This window comes from Chamaea fasciata, unplaced genomic scaffold, assembly GCF_029207755.1.
Source record: "Chamaea fasciata isolate MVZ Bird 193981 ecotype frontalis unplaced genomic scaffold, bChaFas1.0.hap1 SCAF_35, whole genome shotgun sequence".
Taxonomy (NCBI): domain Eukaryota; kingdom Metazoa; phylum Chordata; class Aves; order Passeriformes; family Sylviidae; genus Chamaea; species Chamaea fasciata.
The window spans coordinates 759208-766534 of record NW_027094120.1 but is presented as its reverse complement, the minus strand read 5'-3'; the positions used below and the strand labels follow the sequence as shown (position 1 = coordinate 766534).

The window sequence follows — 7327 nt, the reverse complement described above, 5'->3', positions numbered from 1 at the left end:
CACCAAACAGTGCTCCTGTTTTCACACCCTCCCCTCTCAGTGTCCCAGAAGGAATTGGATGAACTGTATTCTTCTCTCCGAGTCGTTTCGTTCAGTGTGAGCAGCTTAGCAGCAGGAGCTGAAGGAGCTGAAGCCTTAGGCCACAAGCACTGACCAAGAGGAAATTCTTGAGTCAAGTAATGCTGCTAACATGGACCTAACTGAATCCAGCAGATGGAATCCTGGAATTATAGAATTCTTTCTGTTGGTGTTATAGAGGAAATTTTGCACGGAATAGTCTGACACCGTTGCTTGTCCCAATCAAGGATTTTATTAATTACAGCAAGCGTAACAATAAGGTAATGCAGCGCTGGGCGACAGGGGGACCATTATCCCGCCACTGCCGCGTCAGTCGGGGTTTTAGTTCTTCCTCTTATACAGTCCGGTTTCCGGCGTGCGTGACTTCCTGGAATAGTACTCTGCGCATGTGCGTCTCTGTTGCTGGGGTCTGCTCTTCCCCTGCCGCGTTTCAAGACTCAGAATCGCTGACTTCCTGGAAAATATTGCTTACAACCGCAAATTATGCGAGACTACCTTTATCACTTAACTTGTCACCCATATCCTGGATTTAATGAACAAACATATCAGTAACAATATCCCCCCTTTGTCTTTAGGTTAATTTATGTTGTGCATTAAATCACTTAAGCTCTTGTCTGCTCCATTCCAATCCATCTCCCGTTTCTCCCTTTCTATTTTCTAAGTCCTCATATTTTGCTTGTACCAGCAGCAAGTGGGCAGCTTCCAGTCGCGCTTTTACTATTGTAATAAGTTTGTTAAAAATACAGGGACCAAAAGTTAATACAAGAACTAGTAAAAATATTGGTCCAGCTATGGTGGACAGTAAGGTAGTCAACCATGGGGAATGATTGAACCAACTCTCATACCAACTCTGATGGGATTCTCTTTCTCTTTCCCTTTTTTTTTCTAGTTGTTTTCTTAGTTCTCCTAGGGTGTCAAAGACTATTCCCGTTTGATCTATATAGGTGCAACACTCTTCTTTTAAGGCTACACAAAGTCCTCCCTGTTGCCAAAATAATAAATCCAGGCCCCGTCTGTTTTGTAAAACTACTTCTGATAATGAGCGTACTGACTTAGTTATGCAAGGGTGCTTTCTGCTGACTGGATATGGTTAGTGGGGAGCCTGTAGCCTCAGGGTAATTTGTAACCGGTGTTAGCTCTTCATCCTCCTCTAAAACTCTATTCGGTCCCATACCATAGGTATCAGCTGGGGCGGGTTCTTTCTTTATCACTATTAGGTTCCCTCTATCACGCCCAGGTTCCCAATGTCTAATTCCCCAATATTTTCCTAATACCCAGTCAGGGCTCTCTGGATCTGTAACATTTATATACACATATTCACAAGTTCCTAAGTAAGAAATTTCTCCAGATGGTCCTAACCAATGCTTTGCACACCCTGTGGGACCAAATCCTGCTCTAATAAATTGATCTGCACCTCCCCCTGGAGTCCAATCGGAAGCAATAGTCTCACAGCCCCAATACCCACAGTAATACTCCCCTGGGTAATTACAGTAGCTCTTTCCAGGATTTGAGGCCGGACACATATAAAACCCAGTTAAATTCAAAACTCTCCCGCACTATTCTATGTTTGTCATGTTGCATAACCCAGCCTTAAAGGCTGGGGTCTGACTGGTCACAAGGGAGTCTAAAATTTTGTAGTCATTCATACGAATCAAGGACCATTTGAAAGGCTGGTGTGTTTGACCTCCTGTCTGCCTTACCCATAGGGATAATAATAGTAGTGACAGTAACAGTTGTCTACAGGTGGCTTTTTCATTGTAACAGTGGCTTGTTCCCATCTCATTTTCTTCTTCCCTGATTTTAGTCCCAGTCCTTGGACATTTCATTTTCCATGACCTCCTGGTTCCACCTATCCCAGGGCGACTTCCTCCACAGTTTTCTCTCCCTCTGCCTCGCCCGTCGACTCGGTTGCTGCGAGCCACGGGGAGACCCATCTTCTCGGCAGCAGGGATATTCTTCAGGAGGGGACTTTCGCCCTTTCTTTAAGGATCTCTGGATATAGGTGTTCCAGTTGTGGTCTTTAACCTGAGGAGCGTCACACCTTACTTCTTTTACCCGACGGCGACACACTCCAGCTATTATTTGTGCCACAAAAAGGACTGGTTCATTGGAATGGTAACAATATAGTTCGGGATTTATGCCTTCTGCAAATATGTCCCACCACTCTTTAGAGTCTACTTGTAATTCCCCTTGAGCTACTTTCTGAGCCAATACCAAATCAGTAAGCTCCCGCTGAATTTCTAGACAGAGGCAGCAAACACCTCTCGGGGGCCTGCCTCTGTGACAATGGGTCCACCACCTGTTTTCACAAACTAAACATTGGTAACATACAAAGGGGTAACAATTCCCATTACAATAAGAATCATTACATTTAATACAAACACAATCAGCATATATATTTCCCTTATGATCTCTTTCAAGCTCTAGTTGATATTCTATCCTAAAAGTTTTATACCAATATTTTCTATTCATCAAGAATGTCCTTTCTTAATTTCCTGTTGCAGTTCCCCGAGTGAGTTTCAACTTTAAGTCTCCGGCTGGGCTGATGACCTTCCACCTAGGCTCGGGCACTGGTCCTTTTATACGACTGGCGTGAGTCCATCCCCGCTCTGCTGTCCGTACTGCTGTATTCATTGTGAGAAGCACCAGATATGGACCATCCCAATGGGGCTGGAGAGTAGTTTCTTTCCGAGTTCGGATTAAGACCCAGTCTCCCGGTTGCACCTGATGTAGAGTAATATTTAAGGGTGGTCTCTGCAATATCTGCCCTTTTTCCCATAACTTCTTCCTAAAGGCCATCATCTCAGTTATAAATGCTTTCATTTGCTTATCTATTATTCCGGGATGGTCTCGAGGCATACCTGCATCATACGGCATCCCATACAGCATTTCAAAAGGAGATATCCCCACATCAGATCGGGGCAGAGTTCTGAGATTTAACAAGGCCAAGGGGAGACACTTAATCCAATTAAGTTTGGTTTCTAAAGTTAACTTGGTTAGCTGTTTCTTTAATTCTCCATTAACTCTCTCTACTAACCCCGAACTTTGAGGGTGCCACGGGGTATGTTCTTCCCATCTTATTCCAAGGGCTTCTGACAAGGCCTTAATAACTTTTGATACAAAGTGTGGCCCTTGGTCTGAGTCTATACTTTCAGCTACTCCATACCTGGGCACAATTTGTTCTAGTAACACTTTGGCCACCGTGTGTGCAGTGGCCCTTGCGGTTGGAAATGCCTCTACGAAGTGGGTGAGGTGGTCTATTAGTACTAACACATACTTATATCTTCCCACCTTGGGAAGTTCAGTGAAATTTTTTTTTTTTAAGAGCCTGCAAGATGGCGTATAATTCACATGCTTGGGCTGACCATGACGGACTCAAGGGTCCTGCTTCTAATACCTCATAATCCTTCCCTGCTACTAGTGCATACCCTGATCTACGTCTTCCATCCACTATCCGGGATGAGCCATCCACAAAAATTACTTCTCCCTCTGAGAGCCCCTCCTCCTCTAAATCGGGCCTAATCTTAGTCTGTTCCTCAATAGTTCGGAGGCAATCGTGGGCCAGTTCTTCTGATGGTTTTGGTTCCCCAAATAAAAACTGAGCAGGGTTTTGTAAAGATGTAGTTTCTAATGTTAAATTCGGGGCCTCCAGCAAGATTCCCTCATATTTTAATAATCTGGAATCAGAGATCCATTTTTCAGCTTTTTGCTGCAAAACACTCCTCACATTGTGGGGGGGGATAATACCTTAATGGTACTATTGAAGGTTATTTTTCGAGCCTCCTCTGTCATTAAGGCACATCCAACAATGGCCTGTAAACATGTGGGCCAGCCCCTACTCACAGGGTCTAATAATTTAGACAAGTATCCTATGGGCTTCTTTTTCCCTGCCCAATCTTGGGTTAATACTCCATATGCTGTCCCATTCTCTATGTTGGCGAATAGATAAAATGGTCGATTTAAGTCTGGCAAACTTAAAACTGGTGCATTTGCCAACTCTCTCCTTAATGCCCAGAGTTGCTCTTCATCTGTCTTTCCCCAGCTTATACGATTAGACTCGGTGAGCTTGGCATATAAAAATTTAACTTTACTACTGTAGTTTTCAATCCATAAGCGGCAATATCCCAATAGTCCTAACCATTGTCTAACCTGTTTTTTACTTGCTGGAGGGGGTAAAGATAAAATTCCCTGTACCCGTTACGGGTCAATTGTCTTCTCTCCCTTCTCAATGTAGTGTCCTAAATACTTTACCTTTTCTTCTACAAATTGTAATTTAGATTTTGATACCTTCAGCCCCTTAAGCCCCAGAAAATTTAAAAGTTTTATGCTTTCTTTTCTGACTTGATTTTCCATTTTTCCTGCTATCAATAGGTCATCCACATACTGAATCAGAGTAATTTCTGGGTCTGGGGTAAAATCTTGAAGAATCTGTTCTAGGGCTTGTCCAAACAAATTAGGGCTTTCCGTAAACCCCTGTGGAAGCACGGTCCACCTCAATTGTTGTTTGCGCCCTGTGTCAGGGTCTTCCCATTCAAATGTAAAATAGTCTCTACAGCTTTCGTCTAAAGGGCAAGCCCAAAAAGCATCCTTTAAGTCTATTACACTGTACCACAAATTTTCTGGCCCCAATTTACTCAAAAGGGTATAGGGGTTTGCTACTACTGGGAATCTGGACATAGTGCGCTTATTGATTTCTCTTAAATCGTGCACTAGTCGATAAGTGCCATTGGGTTTCTTTACTGGTAAAATTGGGGTATTAAATGGGGACATACATGGTTCTAATAGTCCCTGAGATATTAATCTCTCAACTTCGGGTTTCAACCCCTTCCACCCTTCTATAGACATAGAATATTGCTTAATTTGGACGGGGTTCTCCGGGTTCTTGAGGGTTACTTTAAATGGCGAGATGTTTAGTCTGCCCACGGTCTCAGGGGTATACCAGACTTCGGGATTAATTTCTTGTTCATCTTCAACCCTAAGGGCACATATTTTAATTCCCAGCTCCCCTTTTTAACTTCCAAACCTACTCCTAATTCTACCATCAAATCCCTTCCCAAAAGATTAAAATCGGCTTCTGGGACTAAGAGAAAATTTCCCATACCTAATTTAGATTCTGTTTCTATTAAAACTTGTTGTATAATCCCTACCTTGAAGGGTTTTCCCTTTGCTCCAACCACATGGGCAGTATCTTTAGATAATTTGCACCCAGGGGGTATTTGCTGGAGGGTAGACCTCTCAGCTCCTGAGTCTACCAAAAATTCTACCTCCTGTGACTGGGGACCTAGTTTCAGTTTTATCAAGGGCTCTTTGTTCGTACGGGTCCCCAATACATAGAGCCCCTGACCCCCCTAATCTTCTTTGAATGCCGCCTCATCCTTTATCCTCTGTCTGCAGTCTCTTTTCATGTGTCCTTTCTTCTGCAGTAAACAAAATCCTCAAAATAGACTGTATTTCTTAACAGTATTTGAGTTCAAAGGGACAGATACAAATCCTAGTTGTGGCTGGGCTCCTCCTATTGGCACTTCCCTTAAGGGGAGTAACTCATGTTCTCTTTGCTCCCTTCTCCTCCTTCTGACTGCGGCTCCGATACCTTCATCTCCAGGGGAGGGAGGGGGTGTAGGAGGAGGTAATATCTGAGGCGCCGGTGGTAATGGGGGAAGTGCATACGGGGGTGGTATTAGGGGAGCATCCTCCTCCTCCTGCAATTTTTCAGTCTTTTTATCTTTATGCCCAAACTCCATTTGGGAGAGATTGAATATTGCTACTCCCTGGTCCCCTGGGCGGGTAACCCATACTGCAGCATAATCAGCCTCTTCCTGATTAAAGGGGACCTACCTACGTACCCACTGATTCAAAAATCTCTGAACCCATAATTCTGATGACCCAAACCTGGGCCACCAAACTGCCTTGGAGATTTGTCCTCCCCAGACTTCTACACAAAAGTGTATCATCTTAACTTTGTCCTTGTCCCCCGTGGTGGGATAATATTTCCAATTCTCTAACATAAACCCCAGCGGTGAATCCCTAAGAACCGAAGGGGGTCTCATGGGTGGAGGGGGCTTGCTTTTCCCCTGTCCCATCTTCTGGAATACCCTCTTTCAGCCGTGTGTGTACTCACTCACTTCCCCTTTTTCGTGGCCCAGTCCCTCGCGGGCGATGGGAAACGCACTACTTAAGGGTCCGCACTCACTTGGAGAATCTGGCTGCCAGTTCTCCTCTCATTCACACGCACACACGTTGTATTCCAGGATCCCAACCCAGCCCGGACGGATTCCCCTGCACAATGGGCAGTTACTTACGCGTCTCCTGCGTCTTCGTCCGGACCTCGAGTGCACCGAGCTTATAGGGTTTTCCTTACCTTATTGTTACAAATTTGGGTTCGTCGGTAAGAGCAAGATCCCGACTTCAGAACCAGAGGCCGCCTGTACAGGCGGGGCGCCTCCCCTAGTCCCTCTGTCGGATCCGTATTCTTATCCGAGTCACGGCACCAAATTGTTATAGAGGAAATTTTGCACGGAATAGTCTGACACCGTTGCTTGTCCCAATCAAGGATTTTATTAATTACAGCAAGCGTAACAATAAGGTAATGCAGCGCTGGGCGACAGGGGGACCATTATCCCGCCACTGCCGCGTCAGTCAGGGTTTTAGTTCTTCCTCTTATACAGTTCGGTTTCCGGCGTGCGTGACTTCCTGGAATAGTACTCTGCGCATGTGCGTCTCTGTTGCTGGGGTCTGCTCTTCCCCTGCCGCGTTTCAAGACTCAGAATCGCTGACTTCCTGGAAAATATTGCTTACAACCGCAAATTATGCGAGACTACCTTTATCACTTAACTTGTCACCCATATCCTGGATTTAATGAACAAACATATCAGTAACATTGGGAAAGACCTCTGAGCACATCAAGTCCAGCCGTTCACCCAGCAGCGTCAAGCCCAACACTAAACCTGGTCCCTGAAGTACCAAGGCTGGACAACAGGCCCTGAGCCAAGGTGTCCTCTGGATGTAACTTCCAACCAAAGATTATCTTTGTATGTGCTCATTAATGAAATATGCATGGTCATTAGTGCTGTGATAGACGTATCCCCTCATCAGTGAAACATGGATTGATCTTTCTGTATTTAGAAACTGGACAAGGCCATGAAATCCGACATCTGGCCTTGTTTGGGGGTGGATGGTATTGGTTATTGGTTATATTTGAGCTCTGACCAGGCTTTGGAACAAACCCAAGAGGAGAATGAAACCAGATGTT

At 44.8% G+C, this 7327-nt stretch overlaps 1 long non-coding RNA gene across 1 annotated transcript; it reads right to left on the bottom strand.

The window, feature by feature from the left end:
- Positions 1 to 291: 291 nt before the first annotated feature.
- On the bottom strand, positions 292 to 6949 carry LOC136303518 (uncharacterized). The gene is made up of 2 exons (XR_010724239.1): positions 6378 to 6949; positions 292 to 2802 (listed from the first exon to the last, which is right to left on the bottom strand). It is a non-coding gene; the product is annotated as an uncharacterized lncRNA (long non-coding RNA).
- Positions 6950 to 7327: the final 378 nt, after the last annotated feature.